General features: G+C 48.9%; 1 protein-coding gene and 1 long non-coding RNA gene across 2 annotated transcripts in view; both read right to left on the minus strand.

Annotated features, from left to right (window-relative positions):
* The window catches only part of LOC146789732 (chymotrypsin-like elastase family member 1), a 128894-nt gene that overhangs the window by 94064 nt on the left and 18594 nt on the right, over positions 1-16236 (minus strand). The window lies entirely within an intron of this gene.
* On the minus strand, positions 11565-13593 carry LOC146789734 (uncharacterized). Its single transcript, XR_014969855.1, has 5 exons — positions 13397-13593; positions 13183-13298; positions 12996-13080; positions 12384-12473; positions 11565-11979 (listed from the first exon to the last, which is right to left on the minus strand). It is a non-coding gene; the product is annotated as an uncharacterized LOC146789734 (long non-coding RNA).

The raw sequence follows: 16236 nt of genomic DNA on the forward strand, positions 1-16236 counted from the left end.
TACATACGGGGCTGGGGGTACGGCGCGTACATACGGTGGGAGCTGGGGGTACGGCGCGTACATACAGAGGGAGCTGGGGGTACGGCGCGTACATACGGGGGAGCTGTGGGTACGGCGCGTACATACGGGGGAGCTGGGGGTATGACGCGTACATACGGGGAGAGCTGGGGGTACGGCGCGTACATACGGGGCTGGGGGTACGGCGCGTACATACGGGGGGGGTACGGCGCATACCGGGCCCCCTTTCCCTCATGCATCGCAGCGTACTTAGCTTTTCCAGCACTTTTTGGCTCCCGTAAAAATATAGCCGTGCGGAGTGCTGTAGGTACGAATTGTCCTTGCTGGTCTGTAAAACGCTGCCTGACTCCGTGCGGACGTCGCGTACGCGCTGTCCCGGATCGCAATTGTATGTATTTTTTAGCCGTACGGTGTTTTTTACGATTCGTACGGAAATGGTATTCCTGTACGAATCGTAGTTGCTGGTTTGTACGGTGGAATTCCCAGGTACGAGTCGTACGGAGAAAACGCTCCGTACGACCATTTGTAACCGGGTTTTACAGGATCGGAATCGGCACCTAAATGAGCACTTTACCCTGGGCAAGACTGATGTGTTCCCAGTTCTTCTCTAACTGCCAAGAGGCATTAAGTTATAAGCGGTATCTACAACCAGTCTTGGGTTTTTGCCAACATTATACAATTTGGATTTTTATATTGATAATTTGGATTTAAAAATTGCAGCATCCAAGTGCTTTTGGTTAAAAAATCGACCTTGCAAAAGTATCATGATGCATTCCCACTTGGTCACTACAGCAACCATAAAAGTTCAACAAAACGAAAAGCAAATAAGGCAACAGGACCATAAATAATAAGAATTTAAATGCTGCTAATCATATATCAAAATGATATTGCAAGTCACTTCAGAGTTGCCAGACTATATAAGGGCATTTAGACTCAAGCCTCATGTCTCTAAATGGTCACTGAACACCTCAGTGACTTGCAATACTCTTGTAATATACAGTTAGGACTAGATTATAAGATATATCACACACGGGAGCCTGCAATACTTATTTAAAAAAACGCCTTTAACTTCCTTATTGGAGAAACGTGTGACATATCGAATCACCTGTAATAAGAAATGAGCTACTGTATACTTGTAATAACTTGCTACAGCTGAGTTCTGACATCACAGTGCATGCTGGCAGACTTAGCAACCCAGGGGGTGGTAGGCCACAGAGCATAATTATATCTGCAATTTCAAAAACAAAAATGGAATGTAGCTTTTTGTTCTTCTGCTTCGTTTTTCTAGTTGGCCAGTGACAAAGATAAAGGAGATATTTAGCAACATGTTTATGTGCCCAACATTTTAGGTAATTGTAGGAAAGACAGCTTCTCTCTGCATATTTCTACAAATCTTAGCCACAGCATTTTGTTTACAAATCTGCCTTGTAGTAAACAGATTCTAATATCCTTCTGTAAAAAATATTTTTTTAATTTATTTTTGCATGTTTAGTCATGCCATACAATATGAATGACTGTTAAGGTGGAAGGCACAGGAACCAACATCAGCTTTGAGAAGTACTTTATTGGTGTAAAGAAGGGCCCATATTAAATGTATACAGTCAAGTAAATTTGCATGAACAGATATAGGACTAAGGGCCAGCTGTACAACCGTTTTTTAGCAGCCGCAAACGGAAAATAGGCCCTTTAAAAAGGTTGCGGTATGTACAAACCCTATTTTGCGAGTCGGGGTTTGAGAGTGGGGGGCGTGCCAAGGGTGTCCCTTCCTAATAGCGAGTCGCAAGGGCATGTAAAATTGTTTTGAGACCGCAAAATACTAGCAGTTTACCACTTACTGAAAGTAGGTGGTAAGCCACTCGCAAACGAGAATGGTTCCCAATGGGTCCCCTTCCCCTTTGTGAATGGCTGTGAAAATATTTTTTAAAAGCAGGCAGTGGTCCCACGGACCATCCGCCTGCCATTAAAAAATTAAAAGAAAATGTTCCATTTTATTTTTAAATGCATCCCATTTTCCTTTAAGGAAACGGTCTGTATTTGGACAAAAAAGTTGCTTCATTGAAAAAGCAAACACAGACATGGGGTCTGCTGTCTCAAGCAGGCCACCATCCCTGTTAGTTTGTAGGCCATTCACAATGGGTCGCAAATTGTGACCTGCCTCATGTATATTAATGAGGCAGGTCCCTTGCGACCCATTTGAGAATCGTGAACAGTGTCTCAGACACTGTTGGACAATCCATTTTGCGGGTCACAAATTGAGAGTCGCAAAACTTTGCAATTTGCGACTCGCAACAATGACAAATCAAATAACAGTTGTAGGAAGCTGACTCTGTATACACTATACCAAAATGAGGAATAGTCTGCACAGAATCCAGTGGAACCCCAAAGGTAGGCAGAGGTAAAAGTAGATAGCCCCTTACTCTATTTGTGGTAGTGTGAGCGAGCAGTAAGACTTTATCAGAGGGTAGTGTTAAGAATTTGTTGTACACACTCAATCAGCAAATGATGTCACAACCTCAAAGACTGAACTCAGACCAATTTTGCTTGTATAAAAATATTGTTTAGTTATTTTATTTCTAGAACCAAGCCAAGCCTGGCACAGGTAAGTTAAATAAATGCTTTGCAAAATATTCTGCAGTGTTTACAAGTGAATGCAAGTTCAGATGCAGTTGTTCGAAATACAGGTAAATCAAGGTATTGAAATTACTTTGTAGTTACTTTTTTGTTACTTTTTAGATTACTTTTAGAGTTAATTTTCTACTCAGAGTGATATGCCTAGATATCACACTGGGACATTTCCTAGAGAAAAGGTAAGTTAGATCAGTTTGGCACAATTGTTATTTTTCAGGTTATACAAATCAACTCCACACTTGGAAAAGTTTTCAGAGAAAAATAGTCAATAGGTTCCTACGGAGAAAAATGAAGTTAACGGTTACCAGGTAAGTAATCGATCTTCGGGGTTTAGTTCCTGGAGTTAGAACAAGGGTTACCCCAGGGTCAAAAATACACTCTCGTTACACCCTCAGCGGCACTAGGGCGGCCGGGTGCAAAGTGCTGAGGCCCAATGTTATCCAATGGGGAATAGGGGGCCTCCAATTGGTGGCTGCTTTACGAGCAGGCCACTTGGTTGTGGGAGCCAAGCTCCTTGTGTTAGGCTCAGGACAAAAGTGTATCCTGTTTAGCACAAAAAGCGCACCTGCAGCGGCGCAGGGGCGGCTGGGTGCAGAGTGCTGATTTGGCGTTGGTGCCCTGTTGATTGCAATGGGGATTCTCCAGTTTCAACAAAGACTGCAGGCTCAGGATGAAGATCTTCTGGAGGTGAACACCAGTTGGAGAGGTAAGTTGGGATGCATGGGGATGCTGGGACACCATCGGTTAGTCTACCCAAGGCAGTGGGGCTTCGGTTGAAAGTGTGTCTTTAGGCATTGGGTCTCTCTTACCAGTTCCAGTCGCTGGATCCTCCAGAAAGGGGCTACAGGCTTCGCTGGGAGATTAATTCAGGTCAGAGATCACCAGATCTCGGGTCATATTAGCTGGGGAGTCCTCCTCATGGTGTTGGGCCACTCAAACTCGGGCTGGGGGCGAAGGTTGCACAGTGGTGCAGACTTGCAGATTTCGCCGGAGCTGGAGTCTGTGGGTGAACAAATATGGTGTTCACAGGAGACAGTATTTTCTTTGGAAGGCAGGACAGGTCCTCGGGGTTTTGAGATTGCTGGCTGCAGGACACACTGGAGTTTTGCTTCTGCAGGTTTGAGGTGGGGACAGGCCGGTAGGGCTGGGGCCAAGTCAGTGAGTGTCCTCCTCTTCTTTTTTTTTTTTTTAAATTCTTTTTATTTGCAGTTTTCAAAAACAAACTTAAAACAACATCACTCACTATTGTGTACATATGACAAGCAATGACGATACGCCTCCACATCGAGCAGCTCATCACAATTTGGGTACCATCACACGTACTCAGTGCTACATTATCAAGTGCGTGGCATACAGGAGCCGATCGTCCCATCCCGCCCGCATGCGGCATCGTAAACCAGTTCAGCACCCAAAATAGTCCCCCCGAGAAGTACGGTCATCCCCATCTTGCGTCCGCCTTAGGGAATAGTATCGAGTCACAGCGCCTGCAGTGTAGCTTGCTCCAACCATTGTGTGAAAGGCCCCCAAATGTCCTTAGGTCGTGAACGCAGCGGCATAAGTTCCCAGTACAGGGCAAGTTGTGTCTGACAATAGACTGCGCTCGTGACCCACGCACGAATGCTAGGTGACGTAGCAACTCCCCAGTGCATCGCAACTTGTCTTCTAGCTAATAACAATAGCATCGCTGGCAGCTTGCGGTGTTTGGGCTTAATCATGTGCAAAATACCAAGCAGCGCAGCCTGCGGGGTGCACGGGATCTGTAGGCCAGTGAGTTCGCATATAATCTCTACTACCCTTTCCCAGAATGACGACAATGTAGGGCAGTGCCATGCCATATGCAAAAAGGTGGCGCCATGAGTGTAGCAGCGCCAACATTCATCCGTGTCTCTTAAACCCATTCGGTGCAGTCGACTAGGGGTACGGTAGGTCATGTGTATATATTTGAAGTGGATCAGGCGCAGCCTGTAGTTGGGGGACAAAATCTCAAGATTCTTACAGCACAAGTCCCAATGTTGTTCCGAAATATCCGTACCCAACTCCGCCTCCCACAAGCCCCGCGCCGCAGGAAGAACCACGGGATGGCAAGTCTGCATTTGCACATACAAGCGGGATATAAGTTTGCGCCCGGACTCCACAGCTAGTACATTTTCCAAGGCAAGCAGGGCCGGCGGCGGCGCCGGGAACGCAGGAGACAGCCTCCGGCACGAGTGACGGAGCTGATAGTAAAGAAGCGTGTCCAGCATCGTCGGAGCCTCTGCATTACACATCTGCTCCGGAGTTAGGAAGGTGTCTCCCGGAAACAAATCGCCCCCAGTGCGGAGACCCAGCTCTTCAGCGCGCTCCCCGGTCTGCATGCTGCGCAGCGGCGGCCACATCGGATTCCCGCGCAGGGGCACAGAAGGTGAATAAAGAAGGTCAAGTCCGGCCCTCCGCCACAGCCCATCCCATGCCCACCTGAGTGCGTGTACCGGGTCTATGTCCGCGCATCTCCGGGTGTGTGGCACGTAAAGTGCCACATTCAGCGGCAGCGGTGCTACTCTGTCCGTCTCTATCGCCACATGTGGTTGAAACGGTGTGGGATGCGCCCAGTAATGCAGGAATTGAGCCTGTGCACAGTAAGCATATAAGGAGAAGTCCGGCGCAGCCAGGCCTCCCTGTCGCTGTGGGAGAGTCAGGGTCTCCCATGCCACCCTCGGTTGCTTACCCCCCCCAGGCAAGCTCCACCATCTGCGAGCGTAGCCGCCGCAAAAAATGTGCAGTCAGGGGTAGAGGAATATTCACAAACAGGTAGAGGAGTTTGGGCAGGATCACCATTTTGGCCACCGCAATTCTGCCAGCCAGCGAAAGGGGCAAGTGCTTCCAGCGGTCGACCCTCTCCTCCACCCAATTCATCACCCGTCCATAATTCTCCGTCCATATTTGCTGTTTATCCGTGCTAATCCAAATCCCCAAGTATCGCACCGGGCCAGTGGCCCATTTCAGCGGGCAATCTGGAGTAAAGCGGGGAGTCCCGGACGTCAGGGGCATAATTACCGACTTCTCCCAATTTATATTCACCCCCGATAGTTGACCATAATGCATCAGTTCTCCCGTCAGAGGGGAGAGGTTCGTCTGAGGATCAGTGACATATAACGTGATATCATCAGCATATAGTGAGATCGTCAGTGCCCTCGACGAGAACCCAATGCCTCTAGCCGCGTGATGCTGCCTGATGCGAGCAGCCAGAGGCTCCGTGGCGATAGCAAAGAGCAGAGGCGATAGGAGACATCCCTGCCTAGTACCCCTCTGAATCGCAAAGGGTGCCGAGACGAGCCCGTTAACTCTCACCCTGGCAGTGATGCCAGTATAAAGCAGCCTAATGTAGCTAATGAAGGCTGCACTCACACCCATGCGCTGCAGCAGCGGAAACAGGAACCCCCATTCCAGGGAGTCGAACGCTTTGGTGGCGTCCAATAGCACCGCCGCAGCCTTAACATGTGGGGCCAAATAGTGTAGTACCCCAAAGAGGGTACGGAGGTTGTGAGAGGTCGATCTGCCCGGCACAAAGCCAGACTGGTCCGGACGGATCATGATGGGCAGCACCGGCTGTAGCCGAGTGGCCAGCATTTTCGCAAAAATCTTTGCGTCAGTGTTAATTAATGACAGTGGCCGGTAGGAGTCACATTGTTGGCTATCCTTGTCCGGTTTCAGGAGGGTGACGATGACAGCCTCTCTAAGCGACCCAGGGAGCACACCCGACTCGAACGCCTCCGCATACATCGCCAACAGCCGGGGGACCAGGAGATCTGCGTACTCCTTGTAGAACTGCGCCGGCAGTCCATCCGGGCCCGGCGCCTTTCCGGCCGCCAACGAGCCTATGGCCTCCCGCACATCATCAGCCTCAAAAGGCCGATCGAAATAGCCTTGTTGGTGCGCATTGAACCAGATAAGCTGTACCGTATCCAAATATTCAGCAAGCTCCACCGGCGTGTGGGCCACCCGCGACCTGTAGAGGTCTTTGTAGAAGGTCCGAAACGTATCCAGGATTTCAGGGGGAGTGCATACTGTGTCCCCTCCCTGTGTCATCACTGAGGATATGAAGGGAGATGGTCTTTGAGCGCGCAGGAGCAGGGCGAGCGTTCTACCCGGGCGGTCCCCCTCTCCATATCTACGGGCCACAGCATGCTTAGTCAGGAACTTAAGTTCCCTGTCAGCCTCCTCCTGATATTCAGTGAGCGTTGTGCGAGTTTCGGCCAAAGTGGCCGTCGAGGGGTCCGAGCAGTATTGCACCTCTAAGGAATGTAGGCGATCCTCTAATCTGCCTAGCGAACACCTGATAGTCTTTAGGACCCTGGCCTGCCCCGCTATGCAGTGGCCTCTTATCACCACTTTAAAGGCGTCCCACAACGTGCCTAGAGAAGCGACAGATCCCTCATTCAGTTCAAAATAGTCAAGTATTTGCTGATGAATCTCTTCCCGAAACACCTGATCTGTCAGGGCAAGTGGTGGTAGCCGCCACGTGAAGGGCGTGATGTATGGTTTGGGGACAGTCAGAGTTAGTTCGACAGGAGAATGATCAGAGAGGGTACGTGCCCCGTGAGTGACTGCGGAGACCCATGCATGCACCTGCGGGGTTAAGAGCCAGTAGTCCAAGCGGGACCAGGCACCTCTGTGCGGGGTGAAGCAGGTGCCTTCCCGAACCGCGGGGTGCAGCACGCGCCATGTGTCTAATAGAGTGTAATCCGTCATTAGGCCCCGGATGAGGCCAGCCGCTAGCGGATGATGTGTGCGTGCCACCCCCTCCCTATCCAGCTCCAGTGATAGTACAGCATTGAAATCACCACCCCACAAGCAAGCACCCCCACCCAGGGATTGCGCCAGGTGCCAGACATTCCGGAAAAAAACAGGGTCATCAGAGTTGGGGCCATACACATTAATCAAAGTGATCGGCATATGAAAGAGCTGTCCGAGTAATATGATGTATCGCCCATCCGAATCAGCTTGCACCTTGAACGTCTGCCAGGGAAGGCCTTTACGGATAAGAATGGCCACTCCACGGGAGTAGTTGGAGCAACCCGATGTGTGTACCTCTCCCCATCGTGCATGTCTGAGCTTGTCCCCGGCGGCACGGGTCAAGTGGGTTTCCTGTAGGAAACATATATCGATTTGGTGTCGTGTCAAATGTGCATGGGTCAAGCGTATTTTGCGGTGATCGTTAAGACCACGGATATTCCAGGTAAGGCAGCGCAGTGCGGTCAGGGCGGCCTGTGCGTGCATTTCTCATGGAAGCGTGTGGTCACCGAGGGACCCAGAGGAAGGGCCCACCCGCAGGTATCCCGCCCTCCCGTCTTGTGAGTCTGCAACCACAGTAAGTCTGCCCGTGTCTGGACCGCATCGTCATGTAGTGGTGTAGCCAGAAAGTGTAGTGATGTAGAACCAACCAACAATAACCCCAACCCCCCCCACCCACTCCAACCCCCCAACAAGGTTGAGATAGCATCCCCCCCCACCGCCCCCCCCCAACTGGAATTGTCTTTCAATAGTATCTCGGGAATCATCCCACAGGGGCGTGGGGTCACCGGCTCACTCCCCAGTCTATCAACGACCGGGTGGCCGGACATTTCCGCCTAGCAGTTAAATCAGTATCTCAAGGTACAGCCTGGAAGTCCCTGCATGCTTCTCATCACAGGTTTCCGCACGGTACTAGTAGCGTTAATCGTGCATGAACAGCCCAGTCTCAGGGGCGGACCCATCACCCTTTGCAGGTCTCAGGAACACTCAGTGTTGGGCAGAGGGCGCGCGTGCCTTTGTATCATGTTATTCAATGTCACTTAGCTGTCCCATCGGCGGATTCTCATGGTCATCTCTCTTCTCACGTTGCGAACGTTCCGTCTGTCTCGCAAACTTGATCGCGTCCGCCGCCGTAGTGAATACCATGGGCTTCCCTTTATGATGGATACGCAGCTTGGCCGGGTACAGCATCGCATACTTAGTCCCCACCTTCTGGAAGATTTTCTTGGCCGGTATGAATTCGCGCCGGGCGGCCTGCACAGCCTGCGTAAAATCCGGAAACAAGGAAATAGCCATGTTTTGAAAAGCTAGATCCCCCTTTTCACGTGCCAACCGCAGGATGGTATCTCTGTCCCGGTAATTAAGAACCCGGGCCAGGATTGGCCGCGGCGGAGCCCCCGGCACCGGCCGTGGCCCCAGCGTGCGATGTAGGCGTTCAACCAAGAACATGGCCGACAGTCCCTCTCCAAAAAGTTCACGGAACATTCCTTCAACAAATAGTTCCATATTGCCAATGTTAGTGGATTCGGCAACCCCAATAATTCGTACATTATTTCGGCGGGAGCGAGCTTCCAAATCTTCGTTGCGCCCACGTATCACCTCCAGGACCCTGTCCATGCGGAGCAACTTCTCCTGGGTGTCTCCGTGGCCCTCCTCGCAGTCCGCGATTCTCGCTTCCATCGCCGTGATACGCTCCTCATGTTTGTCGACCCTGTGCGACATGCCATCCAGCCGCTGGGCCATGGAGTCGAGTTTTCCGTCAATTTCCTTAAGGCAGCCCTTAAGGTCACGGAACATACTTTTAACATCATCGTCCGGTGTTGGGTCCAACTGTGTTTCAGGGACCACCGTCTGCGACTCCGGCACCGCAGCGGTGCCGCGGGAAGGCTGTTTCTCGAAGGGGAGCTTCCTCTGCTTTGCGTCCGATTTCCCCATGGTTCTCCACCGAGTGTCCGCCACCTATCAACAATGGCGGTGAGGGGTATCAAGCCACAAGCAGGCCACCAAGCGCAAGGTGGAATGGTAACCACTCAGGCACCCCCTACGCACGAGGAACACCGCCAAGTAGGGGAGACCGGGCCAGCATTCGTCCCATTCAGGGCGCGGGTCTGCGTTAGTCAGGGAACAATGGCGGCCTAACCGTCCACTCGCCCAGTAGGCCTCTCCAGCGCAGTGTCTCCCCAGCCTGCAGGCACACGATGGTTATAGCAGGTCGTCGGCAGGTACCGGTAGCCGGATATCACCTTCTGCGGGCGGGGATCGGGCCCACCCAGCGGGCGCCACGGCTTACTTCTTCCAACTCCTCACTCCAGCAGGCCCATCGGCCCAGTCACCGGATCAGGGCGCAGCCACGCCGGGTAGGCCCAGTCATTCAGTCCGCCAGCTCGGCCCCCTCCAGTCACCAGTTCTCCAACAGGGGCCAGGTCTCAGCACGTCCGGAGGTCACCGCAGCCGCTCGGGCGCCAGTCGCTGGGCTCACCACGTCTCAGTTGGGTCCACGATAGCCGCCTCGTATCTGCCCGATCTCGGCCTTCGACCAGGGCCTCGCGTAGGAGAAGACTCCGCCCAGCTCGGCGCCCAAAAAGCCGCTCGGCCAGCCCGGCCGAGTAGCTCCGGATCTCCGAGGCCGATTTCAACCGCAGTGGCCCCGCTAGGATCACCTGCACCAGGGCACTTCCCGCCGTGTAATTTGATGGTCAAAGAGCAAGGCAAAGGTCGGATTGTCTGACGGATTAGGTGTCCGGCCGGCAGAGCCCCGTTACACGGCGGCCATCTTGCAGCTCGGCTCGGCCACGCCCCCAGTGTCCTCCTCTTCTTAGCTTCGGCACAGCTGATCAGTCCTTCTTCTTCTTTTTTTCTTGGTCATTGCTTGTCTGAGGAGGCAAGGTTTGAGGGTACCCCTAAATACTAAATTTAGGGGTGTAACAGGTAAGTAAAAGGTTGGGACCCATGGGTCCTTCCTTGGGGTGGGTACACCCCCTACTATTCTACCTTCCAGTGAGAGGGGGGCATATGCCTCACTCTGGTTGGCTGGGTCCCCCCATCTGCAGGGGTGGGGTTGGTAAAGTTGGGCACACCTCTCTTCCTCACTTGGTTTTCCCGCTGGTTCTCCCACGCAAAGTGGGGGTCAGAACTGGTGGGGACCAGTTGCTGGAAGCAGAAAAAGGCCTGGGTAAGCTCACAAAGGTGACAAGCCTTTGAAGCTTCCCCTTTGTGGACCCTGCCCATCCTGGGGGAGGAGGCTTGGCACCTTGTCACAGGATGTGCATTGTTTAAAGCCCCCGAGAGTGGCAGGCTCTCGACCCAGGGATCCTGAAACATGTCTGGTGGTGGCAGCTGGGGAGCAGTCCCTCAGCCTGGACACTAGTGTTAGGTCATTTTTCAGGGGGCATCTCCAAGATGCCCTCTGTGTGCATTTTTCATGAAATCCCACTCTAGAATCAGTGTGGGTTTAATGTGCGGAGAAGTTTGGTACCAAACTTCCCAATTTTCAGTTAAGCCATTATGGTACTGTGGACTTCGTAATAACAAACTCACAGCACCATATACTCCTAATGGCATTACTGCACTTACAATGTCTAAGAATTGGCTTAGACACTGAAGGGGCAGAGGGCTCATGCACCTGTACCCTCACCACTGGTATAGTGCACCCAGCTAGAAGGGTGGCTGATCTATGCCAGGGCAGTTAGTTGTAGGCATGGCACACAGGGATGAGTGCCATATCGACTCTTCACTTTGTTCTGCACCAAAAAGACGCAGCTTGCAAAGGCAGTGTGTGTGTGTGTAAAGGTACAGGGCCTCTTAGGGTGGCACAATAAGTGCTGCAGCCCTTAGAGGCCTTCTCTGGTCACAGTGCCCTGGGTTTCTGTGGTACAGTTTACCAGGGGCTGACCTTTGGCCAGAGAGTAAATATAAAGAAGGGTTCTCTGCCCGTGATTTTACCAACGTACAATGTATCGTTATTAAATAAGTCAACACTAGGACTAAGGAAAAGGGAAACAAAAAATTAAATAAATAAATAAGGTCAAAGCATGATCCAATACCACAAATTAGATATAGTAATATTTTTTAATTTTTTGAAAAAACGTTTTTTTAAATATATATATATATATATATATATATATATATATATATATATATATGTAGAATATAATAAATCAATTTCAGATAAATAAATTCAATACATGATCAAATGCATAATTAGAGCAACAACGATTTTCAGAATAACAATGAGAATACTGGACAGGGTCCCAGGCGTACTCAAAAACTCAAACACACTTGCACATTCATACCGGAGTAGATCCACAAAATAAACACTCAACAGAACACATTCACATCTAAAAAGGATGCTCAAAAGGAGAGCATGGCTCAGTATGTACACAGCATGGAATGAACATTCAAGACCGTATTAGGCGACATATGTTCAGTTTTGAGGAATAGAGACTTGGGTGTGCCACATGTAAACGCCGACGCGCGTTTCGGTGAAAGCACCGAAATGTAGGTGCCACCTTCCTCAGGGCGGACAAAACGGGGTCTTGAGCTGAAATAGTTACGTGCTGGGACCTATCAAAAAACATATGATTATAAAGAGGTAGTAAATAACGTTTACTTAACCAAAAACAAATAAGCATAGATGACAACAACATCCTTAGTAGTAAGTGTTGACAGAGCCACTGACAATAAATAAACACCATGGAAAAGAGGGATGAAAGATGATAAGAGGATGCACTAGATCGGCCAAGACAGATAACTGAAACAAGAGAAGAGAGAGCGATGCAAAATGGAAACAAGAAAAAAGAGAAAAAAAAGGAAAAAAAAAGAAAGAAGAAAGGAAGAAAGGTGAAAGAGGAGAAAGGAGAGAAAAGAAAGAAAAAAGGAAAAGAGGAAAAAGAGAGAAAAAGAAGAAGAAAAAGGCGCAAAGAAGATTATTTTTCCGCAGGAGGGTTTAAATGTTCATTAGCGCTCACCTATTAATTCATATACGGAATGGATATAGGATAATGGGAATGACGGTCATTCAGCGCTAGACCTGGTGTGCTTCTGCTAGAGGGTACAAGCTAAAAATAAGAAAACACAAAAATAAAATAAAAACATAATAAAAAAATAGGACAAATAAAACGTGAGAGAGACAATTCAGAGGGTCTGGGGTACAACGATGCTGGGTAAAAAGCTAACTTTGGAGATCTGGAGGACATCACTTCACCGTTCAAAAAATTGCAATGGAGGCGGTCTCAGAGAACACACGCAGCCATGGTGTGCTCTCAAAGGTGGGGATATTTGTGCAGTTTCAGAGAACACACGCAGCCATGGTGTGATCTCAAAGGTGGGGATATTTGTGCAGTTACACTCCGTTTTAGACAGTCAGCAGGCTGACAGCGGTGTTAAAGAGAGAACGGCACTGTAAGACTGTAAAGCAGCTGCCAAAGGCGCATGAAAGCGAAAAAATAGGACAGCTAAACCAGGAATTGAAGGTGTCTGCAGGGTAACGTCACGGTTAAAGGGAACTGATAAACTGGTAGACTGAAGAAAGAGCTGTCGATTACAGATGAAAAGAAATAGAAACAGTATAAGGAAATTACCTAGCAATCCAAGTAGTGTTCCCGTGATCAAAAACAGGAGCCTAATTAAAGGAGTTCCGGGAGATGGGGGAGGTATCGGTCAATCCTGCAAGGATTAAACAAAAGAAGGAAAGGAGTAGTAGGACAAAGGCATTGTAACAGGAAAAGAAAAGGAAGATACAAATAAAACAAAACAGGGCATCTCTACCTGAAGGGATTCAGATGAGCGTGCCTAGAGTGGATTGGACGGCATCTTCATACTGGGGGCTGCTGGAGGAGTTCCGTGCGATGAAAAAAGGGGGGGGGGGGTGCTGGGCGGTAGCGCTGAAAATGAGAAAAGGTATAAATGAATACATAACTAAAATAGCGAAGCGAGCATGTAGATGTAGGGATATAGAGAGAAACCCACAAATGAGGCGTACCTGAAAAAAGCTGCAGACAAAAATCAATGCGATATGCTCCAGGCGAGGGGTTGCGGGTTCAGCAGGATAGTACAGTCCGAAGAGCAGACGCGTAGAAGGGGCGCTGGAAGCGAGGATCAAGATGCTGCAATAATAGAGGAACGGTACGATGTGCGGGATCCAGAAGGCTCCTGGCAGACGGGCTCAGGTGCAGAACATCAGTCCGAAGAGTAAAAAAGCGGACTAGGCGCCGTTTAAATAGGCCAATGGGTGGACACGTCATGGTCAGAACGTGTACGGCAATGAGCAGCGGTGGGGAGGGAACAAAGAAAGAATGACGAGTTTACGGGGAAGAAGACTGAGAGCAATAAAGGGAAAAGGATGACGCAAACAAGGACGGCCCGGTTGGGGGGAAAAAATTATAAATAATTCAAAGGATAAACAAAAGGCAAAAGAAGAAAATAGATACGATGGAATAAGATAAAGAAAAATAAAAATAAAATGAAAAAATAAAATAAAAATGAAAATAAAAATGAAAATATATTGACCAGGAACCAGAGTACAGATGGAATGAAATATGTAGCAAGGATGCAGTAAAACGAGGGAAACAATTATGGGTGGGGCGCAAAATGGTAAGAAACGGCAAAAAGGCGAAAGTAGACCAAAACAAGGTCACAAGCCTATCTGCGCTAACTAATGGGGCTTTCATAAAGCAAGGACATAATGGGGGGCAGATTTAGACAATGGCATTTTCCCAAGGGATGGATTCGTTCAAACCCTTCTCCTTACACTTGAGGACATAAATCCAGAAAACTTCTCGTTTCCTCCGTGTGTTGTTGCTGTCCGTTCCTCTTTGGGCACGGATCTTCTCAAGAATTGTCCAGCGAAGGTCAGTTTCGGAGTGATTCTTCTGCACCCAGTGGTCGACTAGGGGTGCTCCATGCTTAAGTCTCCTGATATTGGATTTGTGCTCACCTATGCGTACTCGTACCTCTCTGGCTGTTTCGCCTACATAGGTGAGAGAACAGGGGCATTGGATGGCATAAATGCAGTTGGAGGTCCTGCAGTTTGTCATGTCTTTCATATTGACCTTGTAGTCATTGATGCAGATATAGTCACCGACTATAGCGTGAGCGCAGGCATGGCATGTGCCGCACTTGTGATTCCCTTTGATGGGATCCAAACCCTCAATGGACCTTTGTGTCCAGTTTCTGACTTCTGGTTGTTTGGCTTTCACCACCCAGTTTCGCAGGTTCTTATTTCTACGGAAAGCAAAAAGTGGTTTGGGGATATGAGCGTTCTCTGGATCTAAATTGAGTAGGTGCCATTGTGCGTTGATGATTTGTCTCAGTTTGTTGTTCATGACAGAATGTTTAGTAACACAAATCAACTTATCCAGTTGGTTTTGTGCTTTGGGTTGAAACATGGCATTACGGTTGTAATAACGAGCTCTCTTAAGGGCATTTCTGACCATTCTACGCGGGTATCCTCTCTGAATGAACTTCTCTTTCATAGTTTCTGCATGAATGAGAAAATCCTCGACAGTGGTACAGTTTCTACGCAAGCGTAGGAACTGACTGAATGGTATTCCATCCTTTTGGCTTCTTGGGTGATAGCTATTGAAATGAAGGAGGGTGTTCCTGGCGGTAGGTTTGGTATAGAGGGAAAAGCAGATTTTGGAGTTCCGATGTTCGACCCACACATCAAGGAATTCTAATCTGTTGGTACTTGTGTGGGCGGTGAATCTTAGGTTGACATCTGCTAGGTTGATCCATTCAATGTACTCTCCCAAGGATGTATGGTCACCGGTCCAAATGAAGAAAATATCGTCTATGTACCGGGACCAAAGACGCACATTCTCGAAGAAAGGGGCAATTTCGTTATAGATGTTGCATTGTTCGAAATGCCCCATGTACAAGCAGGCTACACTTGGGGCACAGGCCGCCCCCATACTAACTCCCTGGGCCTGTTGATAGTATCTTCCATCATATTCAAAGAAGTTTTCTTCTAGAACTATATGGAGACATTGGACCAGGAAGTGAGCATTGTGTAAAGTAGGATGTTCTTCAATGATGTTGGTCACAACATTACATGCCTCTGTCTGGGGGATGTTTGAATACAAAGATTCAACATCTAGTGTAACCAAGATTTCCTGATGTGGGTTGTACTCTAGTCCTTCTAGTTTAGAAATGAAATGTCCTGTATCCTTGACATAGGATTGCAGGGATTCCACCATGGGTTGCAGGAATTTATCGATGTATTTAGAAAGAGGTTCGGTTGCTGAGCCTATAGTGGATACTATGGGTCTCAGGGGAGGATTGGTTTGGTCCTTGTGTGTTTTAGGGATTCCATAAATTATCGGAATACGAGTATGAATAGGGGTGAGAAATTGTGCTTCAAGGGTGCAAATTTCTCCTCTCTCGACCGCTGCTTCCACTACTTGTAAAATTCTGCATTTCACTCTGGGTTCTGGGTTAAGCATAATCCTATGATAGTGTCTGGGGGAGTCAAGGAGATCTAGCATTTTCTCATTGTAGTTCCGGCTATCAAAAATCACAATGCCCCCTCCCTTGTCGCAGGGTTTAATCGTAAGGTCCCTGTTGGAACTAAGGGACTTAAATGCCAGATTTTCCTCCTTCGTGATGTTGTGTGTGGGCATAGGGACAAATTTGATCGCCTTCTGGACTTTATTAAGAACAGCTTTTTCAAAAATGCTGACCTCTATTCCGACCATATCAAGTCCAGGTGTAAAGGAGGATGGTGGTTTCAGGCCTGATAGGTTCTCAGTGTCGATGTCCATGTCTCTATCTGCAAAGTATTTTTTAAGTCTAACCTTGCGAAAGAAGGTGTGCAGATCTTTT

Source organism: Triturus cristatus, chromosome 10 (assembly GCF_964204655.1).
Source record: "Triturus cristatus chromosome 10, aTriCri1.1, whole genome shotgun sequence".
Lineage (NCBI taxonomy): Eukaryota > Metazoa > Chordata > Amphibia > Caudata > Salamandridae > Triturus > Triturus cristatus.